Below are 12,109 nucleotides of genomic sequence, written 5' to 3' on the forward strand. Positions count from 1 at the left end.
TTTTTTTATCCCTTGATTAGCAATTAATCCTTTTTGTGAACTCTAATCTAACTTCATGCATGAGAAACTAAAAACATGAAAGCATACACAACACTTTAACAAAAGATTTGGTGATCCAAAAACCTTCCCAATAGAAAGTAAAATTGGGGTGGGGGTGATACCCACAAACTTTAGTACTGCAATATAAACTACTAAAACTTACAATGATCACTTCTGATGATCTACCTTGTTAGGAGCATATAGGATTGCTAGGTCCACCTTGCAAAAGGATTACCACACATACAATGAAGTATGCACTTGGTAAAGATATTTACATAAGACTTTTAAGTCTACCTTGTTAAAGGATTTGACTGATCCACTTATTAGTATGAAGCAGTAGCTAATCTTTGATCTGCATCTTGGTTTGCTAAATGAGATTCCTCTAGGTGTACAAATAACCTTACTATGATAGATGAATCTTTGTTTCTCCTTATATTGTTGTAGACTTTGTAATTCACTCTTTTTCTTTTCTTTGATGATTACATTACTTCCATTTGATGATTTGGATGTGATACAATGCATTACATATATATCAATCCAATTACATAATTACAAAGTTAGCCAAAGTGTAGAAACTCAAGTTCTAAGGACTAACTCAGTGAGGTTCTAATACTCGACATCTATTTTCAATGCTTGACATCATCATGCACTTAGTAAATTTAGAAGCTAGGTCAATACTAATCACTTCCAAGTGGTCTCAAACTCAGTGTGCATTGGTGACTGCAAATCCTATGAAACTTGGCATATAAATTGAATCAATTAATTCACACTACATAGCCCAGTAAATGCTATCACTTTGAGCTCAGTATAAATTGAATCTCATGGTTAACATTGAAAATCTCAATAAACACTAGACTCACATCATGTCAACTGTGAACTTAGTAAGCACTATACAACTTGGTTTTCATTGGTAAACTTGACGTATATTAATTAACATTGAAAAGCTCAGTTAACACTAGACTCACATTACATCAACTACAAACTTGATAAGCACTACACAACTCAATTTGCACTAGTAAACTTGGCATACACTAAGATACTTGATTTACACTGTTGATCATCACCTTGTAGTAACTGCTCAGTGCAAACTAAAATCTATCCAAAGGATTTGGTAGCAACTATAGGATTAGTAACAATTGAAATGCTTGACTAACACTATTAACGATACAATATGCTTGGTGTGAACTTATAATCTGAATAAGTGTATGTCACTAATAAGAAGCATGACTACAATGTTAACACCAATATCCCGGATCCATACGTCACAAATGTGTCTTCATCTTTTCCTTCCAGCTATCATAGTTTGTTCCATCAAACTTTGGACTATCTTTCCTAAACATGTTTGCCATGGATCTTCCAAAGCTATTAAAAATTTTCTTCAAGGACCTAAGGCTCTGATACCAATTGTTAGAAACAATAGTCCACCAAGATAACTAAGAGGGGTTGAGGTGAATCAGTTATCCAATAAGTAAAAAATTTATCTTCTTTAAACAAACTTAGCTATTCAACCAAAGTAAAAAATAACCATACAAAGATGCACATAGAAAATTACACCAGATATGTTGACTAGAGAAACCCTTGATCAAAGGGAAAACCCTGATGGGAATGATGCCCACAAGATGATGAACTAATATCAATATTCCTTGTTCGGGGATCAACCCTATTAGGAGTCTATTAAAAAATTTAGTATGATGAGTCCCTATTAGGAGGCTTTGAATCCCTATTAGAAGATTCCAACCCTATTAGGAGTTGTGGTATAATGTATGCAAGGAGAGCCCACTACCCAAACATGTAATTTTAACTACAAGAACAACTCACTGGTTAAACAAGTAATTAGTATCTTCTTCTATCCTCTATACTTTCCTCTATATTTTCAACTAGACTAATCATTGTCAAACCTTATAGACCAAGTCATGAACCTTGGATCCAAGTACCAAATGATGGATCACTTAGCAAAACCTTGAGAATGAAGTTTCCTATACTTCTGCACTACTCTCCTCATCGCATTCCACACTCTCTACTGCTTTCCATACATTCACAATTCACTTCTTCAATATCATTACATATCATGATAAAGGAAAATGTCATTCCTTTATACTTAGTCCATAAAACAATTCATTGATTTGCCTATTAGTTCTTCTCAATTAATTATTATAAAACCACATTAAGAACACATTAAACTTAGCGATAAACTTAATCTTCCACCTTGCAACTTGAATAACTTTCCATACACACAATATTATTATGAGAGAGCTTAGCCAAATCATCCTAAACATGTCTTCTACATGTCCTCAACCTTGATCATCAAGATATTAACTCTTCTAAGAGATATAACAATTTTACCAAAGCACGCCTCTTTAAACTCTATCTTATAACAGACATGACCAAAATTTACATAACTTCTTCTAGACTTATCCTTTCTACTTATGACATTAATTTCATATATCACATACTCAAAAGTATCTCCCATAACCTCAAGTGGTTATCATGCTCAACTAGCCATCCATACCAATTTGATCTTTCCACTATTCTTCTGTTAGATACCATAGAAGACATCAAACATGGTATGTTGACATAATTGAAAAACTCAATCATGAATGTAACATATCATCATCAAACCAATCTTCCAACAATCTCTCCAATCTTCCAATAGTTAGTATTCCTCTTGAGTTCTGATTTCATCTCTTTCCTAGTGTTCAGTACTATCGCTATTAGGTTGTACATTCAGAACTTGCTGTCTCTTTCAACATTTTTTTCTTTGAAATCATATCTCTCTATCTATTTGTAATGCCCTGCCAAGGGATCCAAAGAATTAACCTAGAATTTCACTAAGTTTGGTATCATTTTTTTTTTTTAACAAAACGTGAAAGTAAATACCACATATAACTCATGCACAATAGCAGAAGCAATAGTAATGTCCATCTGAAATTAAACATATCTTACATAACAGATTACATTCTTTAAGATCCCTTAACATTGGTTTACATCTAAAAACATCTAACATACATGAATCTATCTGGTACAACATCCACATGAAATAATAATGATAAGTCCAATGTTTATACATTACATTTCAAATGCTCAATCATCCACTGTACATGTCATAGGGTATGACAAGCTCAAAAGAATATACATATGTAGAATAAGGTACATCATCCTATTCTAATCCATGATTCATCAAAGTAAAGATAATCACATGATACATCATCATAGAAGACATATACATCCATCATAAAGATCAAACATAATAAACTAAGTGCACGATTCCTCCCAACCATTAATAGCATCATTAGACCATCGTGGGCCCTAGCCATCCCTCTGTGCGTAACATTCCAAATCACTGAAGAGATCATCAGTGTTAACATAGTAGGAATGTCACTCCTAACATATATAACATCATATAAGATAACATCATCTAACATATGCTAACCATCAATGAGAGGATACATATCCACCATCATGAAGGATGCATCAGCCACGATGTCTCAATGAATCTCAAATGATAAGAGTGGAAAATACACTACCACCCGACTGCGTGGTACCTAAGTGGTCCACTCGCACCGTGCTAAGGAGATAATCTCAAGTCCCAAATAGGATAACAAAATTACATAGCACAAATCTCTATAAGTCCAGGAATCCTAAAAGTATACTAACTCAAAGGTTCCAAGCACAAAATTTGACATCTAATCCTAGAGGCACACAATGAAATGTAGGAACCTACTATGCAAGTGGGAAAGTGTCATCGCATTTATCACGTACAAGTTACCCTGGCAGTTAGCTAAACTCCATAGGTCCATACCCATCATAGAGAAAATCACACAAACTCAGTCTAAAGGGTTAAAAATCATGAATTATGTCATCCGACACATTCGGTGGGTAAAATATCCAGATACTTGTCCTACCTCACTAGGACAATTGGCTTAAAGGTTTGGGATTTGGACTTGAGAATTTATCTCCCTTCTCTTATCATTGAGATAGTATAATAGGGTACGCTCAGCTTGGAAATTCAAGGAAGTTGATACCCGGTACCTGCAACCTGAAAAAAACCATGCATGTACATACAATATATATATAATGCTAAGATAAACAGACAATGGTAGGAAGCGGTGCATCGTGTAGATCTTGACTAAGCAGGTGACTATGACTCCCTTCCTTAACCACATCAAAAATGCCATACAATAAGAAAACACGCACACCATACACATGCAAGTATGGGGTAAGTATCCATAATAAAACACACGAGATAATAAACCATCTAACTAGTCATCAACAATTAACTGAAAACAATATAATGATCATCATGTATGCATGAAATGTAAAGTCTAAATGATCTCATCACATAACCATTGAATCTATAACATAATGTCTACTAGTCTCAAAACAATACCACTAATCCATCAACATAAAACTAGTCCATCATAGTCTGATATTAACAACAACAATATGTCCAGAAAAGATGTGAACGAGGGTAGGCACTACATCCACCCCCCCTTGGGTTAGGCTTACTCCTGGAAGCCTACAAACAAGTAGGGATATAACTCCCTAAATCTAGTTGCATCCTCCCATGTAGCTAAAGAATCATCAGTAGGGTCCCATTGGACCCTTACCTACTCAATGGTTTGACCCCTAAGGGTCAACTCCCACTGCTCCAAAATACAAACCGGCTCCAAAGCTAGCTACCCATCCTCTACTTGCAATGCATTCCAATCAAGAACATGTACAATATCAGGAATATACTGTCAAAGCACTGAAACATGGAAAATATCATGAATGCGAGCTAGGCTGGGTGGTAGAGCAAGGCAGTAATCAACTGAACCAATCCTCTCTAAAATCTCAAATGGTCCCACAAAATGAGGTGCTAACTTAGAACCCTTTCTGTATCAGATCGAATTCTTTTGTGGTCGCACTCTCAAGAAAACCTTATCACCCACAGCAAATTGCTTATCAGTCCTATGAGCATCAGCATACTTCTTTTGCCTATCCTGTGTTGTAGACAAGTGCTCACGGATACACACTACCTGTTGCTCCATATCACAAAGCATCTTAGGACCCAACAGGATGTAATCGTCAAGACTGTCCCAACTCAATGGTGTATGAAAAGGAGGTCCATATAATGCCTGAAATGGTGCCATGCCTATAGAACTATGATACCCGTTGTTGTAAGAAAACTCCACCAGGTAGAGATAGTCCTCCCAATGTGTCTGCCTATCCATCACATACATCTGTAACATATCCTCCAAAACCTGTTTCACCCTCTCTATCTGACCATCAATCTCTAGATGATATGTCAAACTAAAGTTTAACTGCGCTCCAAGCTCATGCTGCAGCAATGTCCAAAATGCAGATGTGAATACAAGATCCCTGTTAGAAATGATCTTTCTAGGAATACCATGTAATCTCACAATGTCATACATGAAGACATTGGCTACAGAAGCTGTTGTGTAGGAAGACCTAACCGGTGAAAAATGCACTACCTTAGTCAACCAATCAACGGTGACCATGATAGCATCATGATGATGAACAGTCATAGGTAATCCTACTATAAAATCCATAGAGATGATATCCCATTTTCAAGAAGGAATGAGATTAGGCTACAAAAGTCCAGCTGGGTGCTGGTGTTCTACCTTAACTCTCTGATACTCAAGGTACCTAGCCACAAAATCAACAATATCTCGCTTCATCCCAGACCAAAAGAACAAACGTCTCAAATTAGCATGCATCTTCTTGACACCTGGATGTTCTGAGTAAGGCATATGATGGGCTTCTACCAGTATCAAGGTGTGAAGCTCATCCAAAAATGGCACATAAATACTCCCCAAATGTCTCAAAAGACCATCTAATTCTCGAATGTAACCTGAAAACTTACCTTCCAAAGGTTTTCCTAAATCTATCTCTCTGCACACTTCCTGATACCATGAATCTGTAGGAAGTGCCTGAAGAATCTGACTCCTCAAATCCACACTAAGAGTCATCGATGATACCACATGTCTCCTGTGACTCAAAGAATCTGCCACCACATTCTCCTTATCCTAAATGTACTTAACCTCAAAATCATACTCGCATAGAAACTTCATCCATTGCCTCTGGCGAGCATTCAAATTAGGCTGAGTAAAAATTTACTGAAGACTACGATGATCGTTGTGTAGCTCAAGAAATGTCTCCACCTTGTCAAAGCATGAACTACTATTGCTAACTCAAGATCATGTGTAGGATAATTTAACTCATGATCCTTGAGCTTGTGTGATTCATATGTAATCACCCATCCATTCTGCATCAACACTGCCCCAATCCCTTCAAGAGAAGCATCTATACACACCATAAAATCACCTTCTGGATCAAGTATGGCTAGAATCGGTGCACTAGTCAAAAGCTCCTTGAGCTTCACAAAAGCTTTCTCACATTTTTTCTGTCCATATGAACTTCTTTCCTTTCCTCTAAAGAGAAGTAATAGGATGTGCTATCCTAGGGAAGTTCTAGACAAATCTATGATAATAACCAGCTAGGCCCATGAAACTATGAATCTTTGACACATTAGTCAGTGTCGACCAATCTCATATCACCTAAATCTTTGTAGGATCCACTAAAATACCATCACCTGAAATAACATGCCCTAAATACTGAATCTCTGATTTGAAGAATTCACACTTAGCTACATTGGCATAAAGCTAATTTTCCCCCAAACACTGCAATACCAAACACAGGTGTTCCTCATGCTCCTTTTGAGTCTTAGAATATATCAATATGTCATCAAGGAACACAAGTAAAAACCTATCCAGATAAGATCGAAACACACCATTCATCAAACTCATGAAAACTGATGGAGCATTAGTCAACCCAAAAGGTACCACTGTGAACTCATAATGCCCATAGCGAGTTCAAAAAGCAATCTTGTGAATATCTGCTTCCTTGATGTGAAGCTGGTGGTATCCTGACTTAAGGTCAATCTTGGAGAATACTGTAGCTCCCTTGATCTGATCAAATAAGTCATCAATCCTAGGTAAAGGATACCTGTTCTTAATAGTCACCTTATTCAACTGTCTGTAGTCAATACAAAGGTGCAAAGAATCGTCTTTCTTCTTCACAAAGAGCACTGGAGCTCCCCATGGTGATACACTAGGTTGAATGCTAGCTTTTGCCAAAAGTTCCTCTAGCTAAAGATGTAGCTCACCCAATTCCTGAGTAGTCATGCGATAAGGAGCTTTAGAGATAGGCTCCGCTCCAAGAATCAGATGAATAATAAAGTCAATGTCCCTCTTTGGAGGCATACCTGGAATCTCACTTGGAAAAACATCTATGTACTCCTACAAAATTGGGTGATCTAAAGTCTCCCTCATGGGATCTTCCTCATCAAGATCATTTACCATAATAGCAAATATTTGAAATCCCTTACGGAAACTTCGCTTCAATTGCATAGCAAAAATCATTTGCAGAGATATAGGCCTTGGTATCCTAACTATCTGCACATCATTCTCTTGGTCATCTTGGCACAAAATAATCTTCTTCCTGCAATCTATACTAGCTCTATGAGATCCAAGCTAGTCCATGCCTAAAACCACATCATAGGAACCAAGGGGTATAACTCAAAGATCCACTGCCGTATCAAAGCTTCCTAAGCTAAGCCCACACTTATGAACTACAAAGTCTATGGAGACCTTAATGCTTGAGGCTAGTTCCACTTGCCAACCATGATCTTGCCTCACCACATCCAGCTTACACTTAAAACCTATAGATGGTGAAATAAATGAATCTGTAGCTCTTGAATCAAACAATACTGAAAGAGATATACCTCTAATAGCACCTGTAGTCTCAACCATTGTTCCTTGATGATCTGCCTGATGCTGATCAACTACTACAAAAAATCTATGAGCTCTACCTGCATCACCAACTATAGGCTCTGAAATGGTAGGTCTAGGTCCTGAAAACTAAGGTGCTCATTGAAGACACTGAGTTGCATAATGTCCAATTTGACCATAGGAAAAACATTCTGTATTTTTGCCAGATTCTCTACCCATAGGTGGTACATTTGATTGCTGACAACTATTCCTACTAACAAAAGACTGGCTACTCTGAGTTGGCTGATTAGGCTGATTCTGTTTATTGTGTTGAGCATTGTGGTTGTTCTTGGTGTTAGAACCTTTGCCACCACCTTGAGCCTGAGAATTTGATCCCTTCTGTTGTTGTGTCTGCTGAGACTGCTGCTGATACTGTTTCCCCTTAGAGGAAGAGAAATTCTTGTTACCACCTAAATTGTAGTTGCCTTTAGATCGTGATACTGTTGGCGCTCCTACAAAACCACCTTGACCAAGGTTGACACTTTACTGTACAAGGATAGCTCGATGTACCACATCCTTGAGGGTTTTTGGCTCAAATACTTTAACTCCCCCAATAATACGATTATTCAACCCCCTAATGAAATGTTGTGTCAACTGAGATGAATTTTCACTGAACCTTGAAAAAGACATGAGCTCATAAAACTTATGCTCATACTCGATCACTGACAAAGTATACTGTCTAAGATTATGAAATTCATCAGCCCTTTGCTGTTTCCATTCCTCTGGTAGGAATCATTCATGGAAACTCTCTAGAAATAACTCCAATATAACACTGCTCATATTGATTCCTAGCTTCTTCTCCTCAATCGTCTACCAAGTGGCCCCAAAATTCTCTAAATTAGTGATCGCAAATCTTGGCTTAACATTGCTGTCGAACTCCTGCATGGAAAAAATCCCGTCGAGGGAGATAAGCCACTGCTCGGCCACATAACCAGAACCTTGCCCATTGAAATGCTTGACCTTGGATCTTGAAAGATCCTTCATCTGAGTGGACACAATGGACCTTTGATGATCCTTCTGAGGACTTCTAGATCTAGGTCTATGTTCTTGTTCTGTCTAGTGCACTTTGGGCTATTCTTGAATAGGAGGTAGATGTTCTAGAATAGTTTGCATCATCTGTCTCAAACCAACCTCTTCTGACTCAGCTTGGTCCTCTCTACGGCTCTCTTCTTGCTGCCTACTAGAGTGCTCTTCCTTGCTCTCTATGTGAGTTGATCCCTCATGGGCAGACTCACGGACACTGATAGCTCTACCACATCCACGACCTCTACCACGGCCTCTACGACAGCCTCTAATAGAAGACCTAGTCCTAGATACCATCCTACAATAGTGCAAAGTATAATTACAATCACATGTTGCAATACACTAAGTTTAGTTCTATGTTTAGGTTTAAGTAAAATTTCTAGTTTTCAAACTAAGTGTTGAAGTATGAAAAATATGCAAGTAACAGTTTAGGTTCTATCTCAGTTCACCTAGTTTCAAGTTCAAAAAGATACACTTAATAGTTCAAAGTTCCAGTTGTTCCAAAATACCCAGACCTCCCAATATAGAAACTCGGGCTCTGATACTGAATGTAATGCCCCACCAAGGGATCCAAAGAATTAACCTACAATTTCACTAAGTTTGGTAGCATTTTTTTTTTTAACAAAACATGAAAGTAAATACCACATATAACTCATGCACAATAATAGAAACAATAGTAATGTCCATCTGAAATTAAACATATCTTACATAACATATTACATTCTTTAAGATCCCTTAACATTGGTTTACATCTAAAAACATCTAACATACATGAATCTATCTGGTACAACATCCACATGAAATAATAATGATAAGTCCAATGTTTATACATTACATTTCAAATGCTCAATCATCCATTGTACATGTCATAGGGTATGACAAGCTCAAAAGAATATACATATGTAGAATAAGGTACATCATCCTATTCTAATCCATGATTCATCAAAGTAAAGATAATCACATGATACATCATCATAGAAGACATATAAATCCATCATAAAGATCAAACATAATAAACTAAGTGCATAGTTACAAATTTAACACATATAAATTTTAATAATAATTAAAAATGATTACATATGGAAAATGTTATAAACATTCACATAACATAATAGTCCACCGGTACGCAGGACCCTACGATCGCAGGGCTTGGGACGTCAGTGGTACTACGTACCACTACCGTCGCAGTACCTGTGACGGTGGTACACTGCGATCGCAGTGGGGGCGTGGGTCTCCTTCCTCCCCGACTTAATGCATAATATGAATATAATTTATTTTTTAAATCGCTTACGCAATTCCCATTCGGGTTTTGCAATTTGGTTTAAAACATTTCCTAAAATGTTTTCGCCTAAGGATATATAATTCAGATTTTAACAAATATATATTATATATACATATATATATATATATATATATGTATATATATATATATATATATATATATATATATATATATATATATGAAGGTATATATATATATGTATGTATATATATATATATATATATGTATGTATGTATATACACACACACACACACACACACACACACACACACATATATATATATATATATATATGATTGCATATATATATGTATATGTGTATGCAAATTGACAATATATATATATATATATGTAAATTTCAATTTTCAGAATTTCTCCATAAACCTTTGATCTCCAAAATTTTCCAATAATTAATCTAATGGGTTTGACTATGAATCTCAATCCTAACCCCATGTTCTTTTTAAATATATGCATATAAAATTCTCAAATAAATTAAACTACCCATATAGAGAATGCAAAAAATAAAAATATGAAATTCCTCAGAAGACATATGGAAGACATGAAGAAGACAGGGAATGCATGATGCAGAAATAGCATAAGAAAAATCACAAGAATCTACCCAGATTCTGATGCTAATTCACTCTTCCTCAGAAAACCCACAGAGCAAGCTCCCTTCTTCAAAATTCTTGAATCCTCCAATGCTCCAATTGCACTCCAAATGCTATGTCTAAGCCTCTAGGAATGCCTGAATATAAAGAGCTCTCAGGAAACATCTAGAATGCTTCTAGAAATAGCTAGAAGGTGTCACCAACTAAGCATGGGTCTTTTCCAACCTTCTAGGTGAGCCATAGGGTTGTAGACACCATGTGCTTAATTGATGCACTAACCTCCGTGTTGTTGACACATGAGAAATAGAAAAGTGTGTTAACTCCCATGCAAGCTCATAACTCCAATTCACTTTTATATAATTTTCTATTTTAATATTTATAACTTTCATTTTAATATTTATAACTTTTATTATTATTATTTATTTATTACTTTATTATTATTTTATTATTATTAATTTCTAATTTCTAATTTTCTTTTATTTAATTCTTTTTTCCTCAATTAATTGTCATTTAATTAATTATAATAAAAATATCAAATAACATGATAGTTTATATTAATTTCCTCAAATAATTAATTTATTAATTAAATCTATTTATTAAGACTTAATTAATAGAAAATTCACCATAGACCTCCAAGATAAAATATGAAAACCCATCATAGAAAAAATCACACAAACTCAATCTAAAGGGTTAAAAATCATGAATTATGTCATCTGACACATTTGGTGGGTAAAATATCCAGATACTTGTCCTACCTCACTAGGACAATTGGCTTAAAGTTTTGGGATTTGGACTTGAGAATTTATCTCCCTTCTCTTATCATTGAGATAGTATAATAAGGTACGCTCATCCTGGAAATTTAGGGAAGTCGATACTTGGTACCTGCAACCTGCAGAAAAACTATGTATGTACATATAATATATATAATGCTAAGCTAAACAGAGAATGGCAATAAGTGGTGCATCGTGTAGATCCTAACTAAGCAGGTGACTACGACTCCCTTCCTTAACCACATCAGAAATGCCATACAATAAGAAAACATGCACACCATACACATGCAAGTATGGGGTAAGTATCCATAATAAAACACATGAGATAATAAACCATCTAACTAGTCATCAACAATTAACTGAAAACAATATAATGATCATCATGTATGCATGAAATGTAAAGTCTAAATGATCTCATCACATAACCACTGAATCCATAACATAATGTTTGCTAGTCTCAAAACAATACCACTAATCCATCAACATAAAACTAGTCCATCATAGTCTGATATTAACAACAACAATATGTCTAGAAAAGATGTGAATGAGGGTAGG

This window comes from Cupressus sempervirens, chromosome 9, assembly GCF_028749045.1.
Source record: "Cupressus sempervirens isolate cs-2001-9-10 chromosome 9, ASM2874904v1, whole genome shotgun sequence".
NCBI lineage: Eukaryota > Viridiplantae > Streptophyta > Pinopsida > Cupressales > Cupressaceae > Cupressus > Cupressus sempervirens.